Source organism: Pinus tabuliformis, chromosome 1_2 (genome assembly GCF_031772625.1).
Source record: "Pinus tabuliformis cultivar Carrire ecotype Pingquan chromosome 1_2, CPIR1, whole genome shotgun sequence".
NCBI classification, from domain to species: Eukaryota; Viridiplantae; Streptophyta; class Pinopsida; order Pinales; family Pinaceae; genus Pinus; species Pinus tabuliformis.
This window is the reverse complement of record NC_142298.1, coordinates 205,665,329-205,681,419: the sequence shown is the minus strand read 5'-3', so window position 1 is coordinate 205,681,419 and position 16,091 is coordinate 205,665,329.

Here is a 16,091-nt window from a genome sequence, read left to right as displayed (position 1 = left end):
TTTCCTAACATCACTACAATTTTTGAATAGCTTAGTGAGGGTATTCCTCATAGAAAAGGGAGTCTCCTTACCATGTAAATTCGATATTATGTGGTCTCTCACACCCTCTAGCATGATCCTCCTAGCTTTTGTAGTATCCTTCTTCCACTAGGCTAATTGTTGTGCATATGATACTATTGGATTTGGAATGTTATTTTTGGTGTATTCCAACATACCATTATTGTCCATAATTTCTTCCATCCTATCCTTCTAGGATATGAAATCCGATGTTCCCTCACGGGCTAATGTCAATCCTTTGAAAAACATTTTCCCGCACATAAGAAGAATTGCTTCATTGAATCTACAAAACAAAATTTCTGAAGAAGAAGCTCTATTGAGTGGTTTCTTGTGTGATTTCTACTCTAGCACCATTTAGAAATTAATAGAGATTTTCTACTACTAGTGAAATTGAACTTAAATCAAGATATTACAAATTTCCTCTACTATTATGCAGAATGGAAATCACAATTTAGAAACACATGTAATGACATGCAACCATTAAGACACAACAAGAACACAATGATTTACAAGGGAACTGAATTGGGTAAAACCCCTCTATTGTTTTTCATTAATCAGATGAGAATGAGAAACTATTACAATGTCTTACTTCGAATCTGAATCACACCCTACACTATAAGCCTATTCTCCTACTGACTGTCTTGCTCTAGGCAACACTTAGCCAATTCAAGGCCCCAACTAGCTCCTATTTCCTTGCACAATCTTGGAGGAAATTACCTCCTAAAAGATATGAATTTTCTCCTATTTTCTTATGCAATTCCCAAGGAATGATTCACCATATTAACTGCCAAGCTTATACACAACTAGTATACAATTGATAATTACAATGTGTAATTCCTCCACTCCAGCTAGGAATTCGAATTTCATGCATGTATGGGCTATTTTTAGTTGATTGACTAGTTTAACTAAGAGATCAACGAGTTAGCAAGAGTTATACTACTCAACTAACATTAAAATTACTCAACTGGTTGCTTGAGTATAGTTAACTGAGTCAAATTGAAAATAAATGAACCAGATTGCTAAATTTTAGCAATCACTACATGCACAACTCCACTTCTATCTTATAACTTTAGTTTACTGAGTAAACTAGTAAACAAAGCCATGCCACACAAGTTAATTGCAATCTAAGTCATCCTGCTAATGTGGAAAATCAAATTACTAATTTTTACTAAGGCACAAGTCAAATTTAGCCATTCTTGCTCTAGGATAGAATATATGTGTTTATGTGTGAATTTTCCATTGCATATTTTGTCTTTTATTAAGAATATGTTTGTATCAATTAATTGTACAGGGTTAAAATCTACACTCTCGAGAAGCCTAAACAAGGATTCGAATTATTTTTTTGCCAAGCTAGTTAGCCCATGAAGGTCTCTAATAGTTAAGCCACCACTTAACAACAATTCCCATATAGTATTAGAATTTTTTAGTGGACCACAAAAATGCACTACAAGGAAACTACCTTCTAGCAGAGGTTTTTGTGGAAACCCCTATAAAAATAGCCCAAAAATCTATTTGTAGCATAGGTCCCTAGTTGAGGTGGCGAGCATATGTTTTAGAGGATGTTTTTTTACGATGTCTACAATATACAAATGCACCACTGCTTTGCTATCTATACAAGCACCGGTGCCAAATACAACATGGTGTACCATCGCAGATTTATTTTTATAAAATAAAAAAATGGTGCACTAAATAACAAAATGCATTAGTGATTAAATAAGAGATAGCACCGGAAAAAGGCTAACTTTTAAAAATTGATGGTGTTATGTACACATGTATCATTAATGCTCTTGGTGTATTAAAATGCCCCATTGCATACTTAGAAGGAGCACCGATATAGTTTTTAATTTTCAAAAAAATGCGGTGCTATATTCCAATAAAGCACTGATGTGGTTCATGTATTGAAATGCCCTAGTGAGTCTTCCAAAGAGCACTGCTAGGTGGTTTTTTTATTTATTTTTTAAATGTGGTGTTACAGTCAAACAAAGCATCAGTCCGTTAAATGTGTTAGAATTCCCTAGTGCATCTTAACAAAAGCATCATTATAGTTTTTTTAATTTTGAAATAAAGTAGTGCCTTTGGATTTTTGAGGCACTGGTGTTGTTATAATAATGCAATGAAACATGGTTAAATAAATAAAAAATTAAAACAAAAAAAACCTCACAGTCGTAAATTTCATTTTTACCATCTACATCATTGTAGAGCTTTAAAGCACCAGTGCCACTCTTGCCTCATGAAAGTGCCCTGACGTTGGTGCTTCTATTATTGACCATCCCTCTATACTGTGCTTAGTGTGTGGCTTTCCTATTTTCTCAAACAATGGTGAAATTTTTTATTCTCAATTATATGTCAACAATGCCTTCCCAATGAGAAAATGTCTAGGTAATGTCTATGTTTCTCACTAATTTATTTTTTTAGTAGATTAGAATTGCAAATTAGAATTTCAAATTAGCTTGTATATTATATATATACATCCTTCAATTTTGAACCAATACAATATGATATTACCATGGGATGTGTTATCCTCCACAATATCCCAAGCCTGAGAAAGGAAATCGAAGGAGGTAACCTCAAACCACCTACAGTTCAGTAGCTAGCCCCGCTAAAGTAGAGAGGGGTCTCTATATGAATTCACAGTCAATGATGACTGGAATGACAAATGATTTTAGGTTAGATATGTTAGTCTCAGGTAGGGTTTTGAAAGTTTTAGGTTTTTATGTTGGACAAGGGATGAAAACCAAGTAGCTAGGTCAAAGGCTCAAAGGGTTACAACATAAAAGATATAGAGGAGAAAAGTAGCAATAATTTTGTGATGGCTTTAGGGTTTGACAGTTAGTGTAGTGTTTGAAATAAGAAAAGGGTCTTAATCAGCATGTGACACCATGAATCCATTAAGAAAGGAGGAAAATTACACAAAATAATATTCCTATAAAAACAAAGCTTTATGAAAATAATTATGTTTATAAACTTTAAGGAAAACCATTGAAGAAACAAGATATGAAAAAGGGAGATGTATATCATTAAAATAAAAATAAAACAGAGAAAACACATCATCACAAACTCACTGCACATGAATTCCTAGATAATAGTTGCAAACTTCTCCTTTGATTTCGTGAGTAAAATATTTAAGTACAAGCTACAGGTGTTCTATCCTCTGATATCCAGCCTATTTTATGCCTGAGAAAATGATACATATAGATAAAAATAACATCTTTCTCTCAGTGTCAAATCCATGAGTCTAGGAACTGCTACATTAGGCGTTCTAACCAAACCCTAATGTCTAGGGAGGTTAAAACAACTCCTCCAATTAACTTTGACTCCAACCACTCTCATAAATGAGGCTAAATTTACATAAAAACAACTTTAACAAGACTAATTACTCACTATTACATCAGATTTACATTAGGATTAATCAATTATACCATAGAAATTCGAATCCAACTGAAAAAACAGGAGAAAAATTATCACAAGAAAAAACACATTGAATTTCTGAGAAAACACTACGAAACTGGAGAAAACGCTACAAATTTGGAAAAACTGGTTTTTGAAGGCCTTCTTGAAGTCCAAATTCTAATCTTGATCGCTCTTTGGAAGTTTGAGGATGTATGATACAATATGAATGTCTCAGGATTTGAAAATTCCACTTATATCCCCTCAAAATTTCATTCTCCCACAGGTACTCTGGAAAATGCAGTGTGGTCTTTAGCAGGGTGGTAGAAAGGTGGTTTTTAGGTGGTTTTGGACTTTTTCACCTGTCAAATATTGCCAAACTTATGCTCCCATCAGGTAAAAAATTATGCATGAGCCATTCCAAATCAAAATATGTAAGAAAAAAGTGAATTGGAGCTCTCCAAAAAAAGTGCAGCGTGGAGCACGCTGCATTTTTGTCTCTATGACTGTGTCAAAATATGCAAACCATTCTCAGTTTTTCACAACAATAGGGCTCAGTGATGGAGCCATATATCTCTAACCATAAGGATTTTTAGAAAAAGTAGAGAGTTTTGTGTTCTTTGGTATGTTAAGAATAAAAACCACCTCCAGTTTGCAAAAATAGTTTCCCATCTGTTCATAATCGAATTTTGAAGTTGGTCGCTTAAAATTAGAAAAGCACAATGTGCTCACACCAAAAATGCATCGAAATGTTTGGAGGGTGATTGGAGGGCCTTCCCCTGCTCAAAATTCAGCTCTTGATATCTCATTTGAAATCTATGGGTGTCTAGTTATCATTTCATGCATAAAGAAAGTCATTTGGACACTCCATGATAGAGGAAAATGCATTTTCCCAAGACTACTCCCAGAAGTGCAACAACTCTCCTGTAGCAATTATATTTTGGGAATTTCTCTAGAATAATAACACCTTCATATAAATGGAAGGAGGTTTTTGTTCCTTGGCCTTTAATTAACAAACTCCTCATTCACATTTTCTAAATTCATTTCCATTCGGTCAGAAACATACTTTGAAGCAAAATTGTCCCTACATATACCAAATGATTTGTCTCTTCGAATGATTTCTTAAGAAATGGTGGAGACATGATCTCATGTGCTGAAGTGGGATAATAAATACTTATTAACCTCTATTATGCCTCCTCTTCTCAATGGTCTGTGAATCCATAGCTAACCCTATCTCAATGGAAGGGGAAATTAGGGTTTAGTGTAGGGAAAAACAAGGGATTTGGGCAGTTTTGTAAATTGAGTGAAATGGAGGGGTTAGGGGATCTCTAAATTCTCGGGAAAATTTGGTGAGATAGGGAGGGATTTTAGGGAGTAATATAAATCGTAATTTTAGGGAAAGGATGAGGGGAAGGGGTCCAAAAGAGAGGAAAATAGTCATATCCTAGGAATGCAAGGTCTAGGCTAGGGTTTTGGGAAGAAGGGAGTATATGAGGGATAGGGGTGTGGGAATGTGTCTATGGGGATATATGGAAGGTGGGGGAGGGTAATGTAGCTTATGTTTGATGGGTTTCCTCAATAATTCCACCAAAAATACTATGAAACCAAGAAAACCCTAGGAGAGGGATATCTGATCTTTCCAAGCATGAACTAAAGCGAAATAAGGTATAAGATGACCCACTTACTTGCCAATGATAGTCTAGAACCTGAAATGGTGATTTGGCTTTCCTTGGAAAATAATAACTCTTTCTTTTGAATGTGGAATGAGCAAATGAACCTTTTTTTGGTCTTTTATAGCTTGTGGAAATCAAATTCTTCATAATGGTAGGGTAGCCTACCATGTGTTTTCACGTTTTCTTTGAAAAATATGTATATTTGGAACATTTGAATATAAATTTAGAGTATTTGAACTTATTACATCATCTTTTGAAATAAATTACACTTTGAAACAAAACCTTTCTAGAAAAACCCTATCACTACTCCTTCATTTGCTAGATTTATGAATGAAAGGACAAATTTTGATGACTTCAACCTTAATGACCTAATGGTGACACTGAGATGAATGAGGACCATGATGATGTAACTAAGATGATGATAATGAGCTTCCAGTGATGGAACATCCAACTGAGTGATAACAATGATAGAAACATGAAAATTTTGGAAGGAGCAGTAATAGACCTAGACACACTAGCTAGTAACCAAATTTTATTTTGAAAAACTAATGAAATTATAAAAATTTGACTCAAGACCCTAACAAAACCTTGTAAGAGCATATTTGATCACTAGTGATAGGCATAACTGATTGACACTAAAATTGGCTCTAGCTTGGCATGGTAGCTCCTTGGAGGTGTTAAGAACATTGTAGACCTGGTAGCCTTATTCATTGGGCATGGAGTCAAAAAATTCTAAAAGAATACCAACTGAAAGCCACTCAATACTAAAAGTTGACTGATAAACTAAAATTGACTACCAACTAAAATTATTGATGGAAGCATATCATCAATACTTGAGGGCTTCAAATCCTAATGAAAACCACCCACCTACTGAAGACATATGTACAATCATGTGAAATGATCCTTCTAGTGTAACCAATCTAGCAAATGGCTACTTACTTGAGTCCTACTCACACTTTCCTTGAGCAAGCAGAAAAAAAAAAAGCTAGGCCACTCCAAGTGTCCATTGAACATGTGTACATGATCCATAAATATAATAAAACTCATCTCCCTTGATGACTGCAACAACTTGACAAAAGGATCCTGAAACTCGTGAATGACTACCTTTTCTTGATGATCAACAATGAGACAAGAATATTCTTCCTTTTTAGACATTGGTTGTTTTATAAAATGAAGTTTTTCATTCTCAAGCGAAATAGATGTAGACTGCAAATTTTTGGATGAACTTTGTAACGAGACTCCTGCTGAACAAGACAATGAAGCCAACTTCCTGATCAAATTCGTGTCATCTTTGTTTTGAAGCTCATAGTTAACTAATGGAGAAGGACTTTGACTACAGATATCATCCACAACATTAGCTATTGGATCAAGGAGAACTTGAGAGGACTTCTGCAACTTGTCATACATTGGTTCCAATGAGGCTACATGATTTTCTATAAACTCTTCATGTTCCACACTTTCGGTTGCATTTTCAAATTGAATGTTGCTTGGTAACAATGATTGTGGACTGAAAAAAGGTTCTATATTACAAACAACATTCTCAACAACTTCAGGAGAAGGTTTCCAACTACTGTTAACTTGCTTATTTTCTTCCTTGGTAACCTTATAGTTTTCTCTTATTATTTCAAAAGAAGAGAAACACAAAGGTAAGGAGTCTTGGTCAAGAATTTCATGGTCTTCTCCATGCTCAACATCAAAATTGAAAGACTGTTGATTTCTAATCTTAGGAAATTTTTCTCTCAGTAATTGAAATGAAGTAAAACATAAAGGCAAAGACCTTTCACCTGATTTGAAATTTTCTGGATTCTCTTCATTGTTGTCATGATTGATATGCATAGGTTGAGTGCTACATCTGAGCTGTTGTAATGAAGCATCTTCCTCCCAAAAACATGTTTTTGATTGCCTTGTAGAGTTAGCCTCTATTTCAACAACATAATCATCATCATAGTGATCATACTTTGGTAACTCGTCATTATAAGGAATGACATCAAACACACACATTAGATTAGTAGATTGATCATCCATGGATTGATCTACAGATCCATCTTCATGATTGTCCATACATGAATACATAAAAAAATCACTTTCTAATCTATGGTAATTGAGATTAACAGTAGAATGGTTAGGGTCAGCAACCTCTTCTTCTTCTACAATAAGTTGGACATGGTGTTTTTGAATAACAATTTCATCTCTCATGATGATCTTTTTCATCATTTCTTCCATTGTGCTTACCAAAATGTCGAGCTTCACTTCTGAAGATGTTAGATGTTCCTTCTCTATGTTCTCCCTCCTTCTTTCAACTTTGACCTTTTGACCAACAGATTAGCTTCCATAGCTATTTCACTTACCTACATTTCTTCGAGTGTGGTAGTGTTCCTTTCTCTTAATTGAAATTCCATTAGGCATCCAGGTAGTGTAAAAGAGCTCAACCAGGAGGCAGTTTTATACCAGAAGACATTGAATGGCATACTTGATTGAATCTAGATAAAAAGTGTTGCACTATTTCTCCTGATTGTCTTTCTAGATGATTATATTCTTCTAAAATCAGAAAAGGATTCCTCTTGATCATCCATTTATTAATGAAGACTTTCACAAACTAATGGAAATCAAAAATTCTTGCAGCTGGCAAGTTTTTGAACCATTTCTTGGCTTCACCTTGCAAATATAAAGCAAAACTCCTGATACTGACATCATCTTCTTCAACCTCGAAAAGGCCAAGAAAATTTTCAAAATTCTGAAAGTGTTTTTCAGTAATGATGTTACCTTATTCTCCATCAAACCTGGGAAGATATTTGTAATAATTTTTAGGGAAATCATGGAGTATAGGAGGTAAGATGAGTGGCTTGTATCTATCTAGAATTTTACAAGCTGTAGGAGTATGTACAAAAGTTGTAAGATGAGTCTTGATCTCTTGAGTCTCATCAAGTTGAAGACAATCATCATAATATTTGGAAGAAGGGTCTTGATCAAGATCAAAATTTGTATTCACAATGTTCAAAGGAAAGGAATCAAATGCACGTTTGAGATCTTTTCTCAGATACAGTATACTTTGAAAATCCTTCTTGACATTCTCAGGAAAAGAGAAGAAATAATTTACAATAAACAATATGAAGTCTTGGATGAAATTCCAACTTGAATACCTGTTCTTCCCATATTTTCCTTTCATTATTCTATTGGTAAGGTTCATCCTCTAGTGGAGTCTTTGGATATGATCTTGAAAAAGATTTGGAGTGGCCATGAAAATTATAAATCTTTGGATTCTTTGACACTAGAGTCACCAGGTGAAAGATGCACATTCTTTCTTGTGTCTGATCATTGTTCATCATCAGTAATCAGATATGATCCTTGTCATTCTTTCCCAGGGCAGATATGATCCTACATTCCCTGAAAATGGCACCAATTTATCCTCCACAATATCCTAAGGTTGAGAAGGGAAATCGAAGGAGGTAACCTCAAACCACTTATGGTTTAATAGCTAGCCCCGCTAAACCAGAGAGGGATCTCTATATGAATTCATAGCCAATGATGACTGGAATGAGAAATGATTTTAGGCTAGATATGTTAGGCTCGTGTAGGGTTTTGAAATTTTTAGTTTTTGATGATGGACAAGGGATGAAAATCAGGTAGCTAAGTCAAAGGCTCAAAGGGTTACAACAAAAAAGATATAAAGGAGTAAGGTAGCAATAATTTTTTGATGGATATAGAGGAGAAAAGTAGCAATAATTTTGTGATGGCTTTAGGGTTTGACAGTTAGTGTAGTGTTTGAAATAAGAAAAGGGTCTTAATGAGCATGTGGCACCATGAATTCATTAAGAAAGGAGGAAAATTACACAAAATGATATTCCCATAAAAATAGAGATTTATGCGAAGAATTATGTTTATAAACTTTAAGTAAAACCATTGAAGAAACAAGAGATGAAAAGGAGAGATGTATATCATTCAAATAAAACTAAAATAGAGGAAATACATCATCACAAACTCATTTCACATGAATTCCTAGATAATAGCTGCAAACTTCTCCTTTGATTTCCTAAGTAAAATGTCCAAGTACAGGCTACAAGTGTTCTCTCCTCTTATGTCCAACCTATTCTATGACTAGGAAAATGATGCATATAGATCAAAATAACATATCCTTTCTCTTAGGGGTCGAATCCATTAGTCTAGGAACTACTGCATGAGGTGTTCCAACCAAACCCTAATGTCTAGGGAGGTTAAAACAACTCCTCCAATTAACTTTGACTCCAACCGCTCTCATAAATGAGGTTAAATTTACATAAAAACAACTTTAAGAAGACTAATTACTCACTATTACATCATATTTACATTAGGATTGGTCAATTATACCATAGAAATTCAAATCCAACTGACCAAACTGGAGAAACACTGCAACAGTAAAAATCACAACGAATTTGGAAAAACTGGTTTTTGAAGGCCTTCCTGAAGTCAAAATTCTAATATTGATGGCTCTTTGGAAATATGAGGATGTCTTCTACAATATGGACTCTTCAGAATCTTAAAAATTCCACTTCTAACCCCTCAAAATTTCACTATCCCACAAGTACTCAGGAAAACGCAGCATGGTCTTCAACAAGGTGGCAAAAAGGTGGTTTTGGGACTTTTTCACCTATCAAATTTTGCTAAAATAATGTTCTCCTCAGGTCAAAGATGATTTATGAACCATGAAAAATATAAATATGTAAGAAAAAATTGAATTGGAGCTATCCAACAAAAGTGCAGCGTGGAGCACACTGTGTTTTTGTCTCTATGACTGTGTCAAAATATGCAAAACAATTCTCAGTTTTTTTACAAAACTATGGCTCAAAGATGGAGCCATATCTCTCTACCCATAAGAAGTTTTGGAAAATGAGAGTTTTTCTTTCTTTGTTACGTTAGGAACAAAAACCTCCTCCTGTTTGCAAAAATAGTTTCCCATTTGTTCAGAATCAGTGTTTGAAGCTGGTCACTTAAAATTGGAAAAGCGCATTGTGCTCACAACAAAAACACAACGAAATGTTTGGAGAGTGATTTGATGGTCTTCCCCTACTCCAAATTCCACTCTTGAAATCTCATTGGAAATATGTGGATGTGTAGTTATCATTTGAATCATAAAGAAAGTCATTTTGACCATCCATGGTAGAGAAAAATGCATTTTCTGAAGACTACTCCCAGAAGTTCAGCAACTCTCATGTAGCAATTATATTTGGGAATTTATCTAGAATCATAACACCTTTGTAGAAACCGAAGGAGGTTTTTGTTCCTTCTCCTGTCATTGAGAAAAATATCTTTCACTATTTCCAAATTCATCTCCATTTGGTCAGAAACATACTTTGTAGCAAAACTATCCCTATGTGAAGCAAATGATTTGTCTTTTGGAATGATTTCTTGAGAAATGGTGAAGACATGATCTCATGTGCTTAAGTGGGATCATACCTAATGATTAACCTCAATTGTTCCTCCTCTTCTAAATGTTATTTGAATCCATAGCTAACCCTAGCTCAATGGAAGAGGATATTAGGGTTTAATGTAGGGAAAAACAAGGGATTTGGGCAGTTTTTGAAATTGAGTGAAATGGAGGGGTTAGGGGGTCTATAAATTCTTGGAAAAAATTGGTGAGATAGGGAGGGATGTTAGGGAGTAGGGGAATGTGTGATTTCAAGGAAAGGATGAGGGGAAGGGGTCCAAAAGAGAGAAAAATATTCCTAGCCTAGGAATGTAGGGTCTAGGCTAGGGTTTTGGGAAAAAGAGAGTAGATGAGGGATAAGGGTGTGGGAATGTGTCTATGGGAAAAAATAGAAGGTGTGGGAGGGTAATTGAGCTTATTTTTGAGGTTTTTTCTTAATAATTCCACCAAATAGACTATGAAACCAAGCAAACCCTAGGAGAGGGCGATCTTATCTGTCCAAGCATGAACTGAAGTGAAACAAGGTATAAGATGACCCACTTACTTTCCAATGAAAGTATGGAACCTGAAATCATGATTTGGATTTCCTTGGAAAAGAACAACTCTTTCTTTTGAATGTGGAATGAGCAAGTGAACTTATGTTTTGGTCTTTTATAGCTTATGAAAATCAAATTCTTCATAATGGTTGGTTGGCCCACCATGTGTTTTCACTTTTTCTTTGAAAACTATGTATCTTTGGAACATTTGAATGCAGATTTAGATAATTTGAACTTATTACATACTATTTTTAAATACATTACAATTTGAAAAAAAACCTTTTGAGAAAAACCCTATCACTACTCCTTCATTTTTTGGATTTATGAATGAAATGACATATTTTGATGACTTTGACCCTAATGACCTAATGGTGAAACTGAGCTAAATGAGGATTATGATGATGTAACTGACATTATGATAATGACCTTTCAGTAATGGCACATCTAACTTAGTGATGGCAATGACCGAAACATGAAAATTTTGAAAGGACCAATAATAGACCTAGACACACTAGCTAGTGACCAAATTTTATTTTGAAAACATAATGAAATGATAAAAATTTGACTCAAGACCCTAAAAATACTTTGTAAGAGCATATTTGACCACTGGTGACAAACATAATTGACTGACACTAACAAGATGCTAGAGAGAGGGAGAGGAATTTATACCCTCACCCTATTAGCACAGCAACCCGTGCACTCTTATGGAATGTAGGACTCTTCAATTACTATGAGGACGTTATATCCATGAAGGTGCACTGTCCTATCTAGGAGAGAAGAGGATTTTATCCAGTTCCTTGATGTCCCCCATGGGGTTGCAGTAGACAATTAGCTTACCTACTCTCAAAGATATGTTGGCCCTCATGCAGTCTGCCCAGCATATTTTCAAGTACGTGGTTGACACAGGTGGATGTTGGTGGCCACCCACCTATCCCATTTGGACCCCCACAACTGTCTCTTTCATTTTTTCAGTTCCCTTATTTGTAGCACAATTTACTAGTTTTGGCAGTGTTTTGGGTCCTGAACTTCCAGAGCCATTTTCAGGCCCTAAATGACGTGTTTTTGGAAAAAATGAGACCATCATGGTTCATTGCCTAATGTTGGTCATTGAAAAGTTGTAGTACTCAAATATATAGTTCTAATGAGGTATTATGTGCATCAAACATAGATCATATGTCAAAGTTATGACCTTGGGAAGTTGATGTACCAATTTACCCAAACGGGGCCCATAGTTTGGTGTTTCATCTCCTAGGGTTAGGTTTTTGGATGTTTATGGTTTTCCATTGTTTCTCAATAACAAATAAGCCTTTGAGCCTCATTGTAACATAATTTAGAGGCATGTAAGTGCCACATCTCTTCTCAGAGATATGCTACCATTGCCCTAGTTATTTTATTTCCATTTTTGTTTGTAAGCATATTTCAGTACTTTACGTTAATGAATGAAGTATTATTTCTGCTACATCTCTGTATTTATGGTTATATTCATAAATTTTTTGTGTTCCAGTTTAAATCCAGATCAGTGGTATTAAAGAGGTCTTCTCTTTCTCTTTTTTTCTTTGCATGTCCCCAACGAGGTCGAGATATAAGGAGTTAGGTTTTGAACTGGTCAAGCCTTTGCAAGGCTAGCCTCGCAAATCTAGACGGACTCCCAATGCAGAATAAAATAAAGATGAGGGGGTAGAAGATCCTATCAAAATATTGCTCAAAGAAGCCCTCAAGCGACAAAGGAACGCGATGATGGACAACTTTTCCCAGATCCTTCAGTGGCTACCCAAGGGCAATGCATCTACTTATAGCAACTACTTTGGAAACACCACACCCTTTAAGGTATAAGTTAACTTTTAAATCCCCATACTCGAGGGTCAGATAGATGCAAATGTTGTAGATAAATGGTTAAATTTTATAGAAGGGTATTTTTATGTTCATGATTTTTCTAGCTAGGAAAGGATTACTTTCACGCTTCTCAAATCCACCCCCCACATCAACAACTCGTGGGAAACATATTGCTAGAAGAAGGATGAAAGTATGACCTCATTGGTTTAAGCCACATCCACTTGGAATTCATTCTAGGATGCCATCAAGGAGCAGTACTACCCTGTCGGAAGCTATGAGGATAATACATAAAGTGGACCATGTTGTGGCAGGGAAGGGACCAAGACATGTTAGAGTTTACCAATATTTTTCATACCCTTCGCACAAAGTTGGGTATCAAGGATTCTAAGTGGCATTTGGTACTCAAATATCACGGCTTCCTACATAGGTACATCTAGGATGAGATGGATTTCTTGGACATCTCCTCGCTCAATACAGTGTACCAATACGTTGTCAAGATTGAGTAGCAGTTTAAATAGAAGAAGTGAGACTTTGGAACCGTGAATGCGAAGTAAGGGAAAGGCTTCCCAAAATTGCAAAAACAAGGAAAATTCCAAGACGGTGTAACCCAGGACAACCTGTCAAAGCCGCAAGAAAAGAACAACACCATGAAGTTAAAGAAGGACACAGGAAAGTGGTGTAAGTTCCATAAGAACCCCACTCATAACACAAGTGAGTGTCAAGCTAGGCAGTCATTGGTGGTCGAGTTGAAGGCTTTAAAATCAGATGCATGTTCCAACTCTGAGTTAGAAATTAACAAGAGGAATTGAAAAGGAAGTAGATCGTTGATGTGGAGCCTAGCACCATTGTTGCCACCTCCAAGATCTAGAAGGATGAGCATGAAGATCCAGAGGAGGGGGAGCGGCTTTTCCACTCACAAATGTGGGTGAAGGGTTCGTCACTGTAATTCATTGTTGAAAGTGGTAGCCAAAAGAACCTCATTTCATAAGAGGTCATGAAGTGGCTAGGTCTACTGACCATACCACACACGCAACTATACAACATCGAGTGGCTTCACCAAGGACGAGATCTTAAATTCCGCCAAAAGTGTCGCCATCCCTACAACATCAAGCCCTTCATAGATGAGGTATTGGGTGATGTTGCACTCCTTGATGTTTGTGATGTATTATTAGGCTAACCATAGTTGTGGAAGCAACATGTTGTGTATGAGTCAAGGCCTCGTGTTGTTATTATTTATTTGGGTAATTCATTATATAGGATACCGGAGGTAGCCCCACCTATCGCCACCTCTTTGATCTCTACTAAAAAATTCAGTAAGATCATCTCCCAGACTAGGAAATTCATTTTATTTATGGTTCTCTCTCAAATTAAGGGGAAGACCATAGCCACATCTGTTATAGACATTTTTGTGCCTTACAGCATTGAGCATGAAATGTCCATAATCTAAGGGATCCAAAGTCCCTAAACATGTTGTTCCTACCCCTAGAGGAACAAGGCTAACAAACCACAGCAATTCACAGAAGTTCTCCACCAGAAACTGCTCAAAAACAAGTCAATTCAGGATCAATTCAGTGGCTCCACTAGCTGTCTGCGCTGAATGTCAAAGCCAACACTGGCTACCTGCGCTGAGCGAGAGTTGACATGTGGCAAGTTCATTCCACGAGGTGTCAGAGCCCAGGAAGCTTCCAAAATCTTCCTCAATGACACTTGCCTCAAGGAATTCGACTGGTGATGAGTAAGAGGTTCCAAATCTCCAAGTGGAAGCAAGAACCTCCAAGTGGAATCAAGAACTGACAGAGGGAGAGGACACTAGTCAGATCTCAAGCTGACTCATCCTCTCTCCAAACATCTATGTATGGATCTCTCCTCCATGAGATCTAGAAGCTGGAATTTGGTTATTGCAAAGAATTGCTGTTGGTTTGAGATTTGAATCATTGGGTGCTTAATGCTTTGAAGGGGGTGAAGATAGGAATTCCATTTGCTGGGAAGGAGATGCTGGATTGGAGCCCTCTGGATTGTATCTCTTCCTGAACCTTGTTATTCATCAATAAAGCTATCTTGGTTTCTCCTATATACTGATGTATCTTTGATGTATGATTGCATTAGTATGTTTAGTTTATTTCTAATCCTGAACTAGTTATGAATATGAATCCATGTCTTGTATAGTGTTCTCTTCTTGTGATCTTGCAGAAACCTCTTGAAGCTGGGCGAGCGAGAAGGCAAGTAGCTGGGAACCCTCAAAGAGAAGAGAGACCGGATCGAGGGACAAACGGAAGACACCGGTTAGTCCATCTATCTCTCTTCATTCTTAATTCATAAAGGAAGAATACTAGAATAGTTGTCTCTGTTTGTTGCTAAGGCACTGTCACACCTTAGGTGGATAGGATCGTCCCGCATAGGCATTTTTCCCCACAACAAATTGGTGACTCCGCTGGGGAAGATCTGTTTAGTCATTTTATTTGTGTTTCTATCATTGTTTGTTTCATAGAATCGACAGCAACAATCGAACTACATCTGCTATTCCCAGATGCAAAGTAGACAGTTGCTGCTTTGATCCAATCACTGGACTTGTCTGTGATCTGAACAATGGACTCACAAATGATTTGATGATCCTTTGTGATAGATCTTAGTACTCCCTCAAAGCATCCCTTTGATTGCACCTTGCTTGTTGCTTTTATTTGGCCTGAAACAGTAGATTAAATAGCAATCTGTGACCCAGAACCTAGTGAGAAACGAGAGTTTCTCCTTCAACGCAGACCCTGTGAAGGGATTCTGCATTTCAACATAGGTCCCGTGAAGGCTACCTGCGCTAAATGTCAAAACCCCCGTGTTGAGGTTGCGCTGAACCAGTTTGGCCTTGTGCAGCTGGGGTTCTCTGGTCTGTTTTGCGTTGTTTTGATCTCTGATTTTTGCAGCCTGTAACCAGCATAGGTACCAATCTGATAACTCTTTTTCTCTGCTTAAATTCCGCCTCCTTTTGTACAAAAAGACTGTGAGTGTTTTTATGTGTTTGTGGCGTCATTTACAGTTTTCCTTTGCAGGAGTGAAATAGTCATCCTGTAGCCCTTGATTCAGATCTGTTGATTGTGATCTTAGGAGAGAGTTCATTGGCTATTTACAGTTGATTATACATTTTCTTTTGCTTATTGGTTTGAATTTGTCTCTTTTAAAGTGTCGAAACAAGTTTTCATTTCGAAAATCGTT